Here is a 1,581-nt window from a genome sequence, read left to right on the forward strand (position 1 = left end):
TGTGTCTGTATTTATTGGTTTCCCTTTTCTTTGTTGAAGAGGGTCTGTGCAATCCTTCTGCCTAGTCCGCCATATTGCCCCGCCTCCCATTTTTGTGTTTTTGAATTTTGTTCCATATTCTCTCTCCCACTCTATCCAGGATCTCTAATTTTGATCACTTTCTGAGTCGTTGGTGTTTGTAGCCAGGCACCATCTAGTTTTTCTGGTCTCAGGGTTGTGAAGGCTGAGGTCCCCATGGTTCATTAATACCTTCGACTAATTGTTTCCAAGTCTATGATTTTCTTCATTCTTCTTTGCTCCAGATGAGGAGAGAACAATAGTTTCATCTTAGGTGGCCACCTAAATCTTTTAAGGCCGTGGTTGCTACTCACCAAAGTAGGATGTAGAACTTTTTTTTTCTTGAAGCCTTAAAAAATCTTTTTTTTTTTAATTGTGATTTGGGTGAAAATTCACAGAGTAAATTCACTTTCTGTACAGTAGTTCACATATACTTTGTCTCATGACATTGACCACAATTCACCACAATGCAACAACTCCTCTCCCACTTCCTCCCGACAATTACCTCTTCCCTGTGGAGAACAATATTTTTATGTACTATGCCTTGCCAATTGAGTTTGGTGCCCCTTGAGACCATGATCCTGAGGCTGCAGGCCTGGTGATTCACCCTTTTGAGGTGATTGGTTGTGGCTAAGAAGCTATTCCATTCTTGTCCCCTGTTAGTTTTATAATGTATTTTCGTAGCACAAATATGCATGTAGGAGTATCATCAGCCAAGCCTATCTATAGTCATGGGTACATTCCCATTTGCCTACCCAGTCTGATCTTCTACATATCCACACCTGTCTGCCTATGTATCTACCTGTACACTACTGTCTGTTGTTACTGATAATGCAGTGTTGTTTACGTAATAGTATTTGCCTATGTCATCTGTATCTTTTATGCACCTCTTTGTGTCCTCTTCCCTTTCGTTATTGTGCTGTTCATATACTTTTGTTGTATTACCTTCACCTTCACCCAAATCAACACATACATCTTAACTAGTCAGGAATTTTTCCTCTCCTTCTCTTCCATCCCTGGTAAGCAACAATGTAAATTTCCTATCCTGCATAAACCTTTCCTTGATTTTTATAATAATGGGCTCATACAATATTTGTCCTTCTGTGATTGACTTATTTCACTCATCAAAATGTTCTCCAAGTTCATTGATGTTATGAGATGATCCACAAATTCGTCATTATTCTTTAATATTGCAGAGTATCCCATTGTATGTATGTACTATAGTTTGGTTATCTGTTTATCTGTTGATGGACATGTAGGTTGTTTCCATCTCTTTGCTAGAGTGAATAGTGCTGTGATGAACACAAGTAAGCATATATCTATTCATGTTCTGGATCTCACCTCTTCAGGATATATTCCTAGTAGTGGAATTGCCGGATCAAATGGTACTTCTACTTCCAACTTTTTAAGGAAATGTCACACCATTTTCCATAGTGGTCATAACATTTTACATTTCTACCAGCAGTGTATGAGAGTTCCAATCTCTCCACACCCTTGTCAACATTTGTTATTTTCTTCCTTGTT

Source organism: Orycteropus afer, unplaced genomic scaffold (genome assembly GCF_000298275.1).
Source record: "Orycteropus afer afer isolate SDZICR_OR568_19922 unplaced genomic scaffold, OryAfe1.0 scaffold00053, whole genome shotgun sequence".
NCBI classification, from domain to species: domain Eukaryota; kingdom Metazoa; phylum Chordata; class Mammalia; order Tubulidentata; family Orycteropodidae; genus Orycteropus; species Orycteropus afer.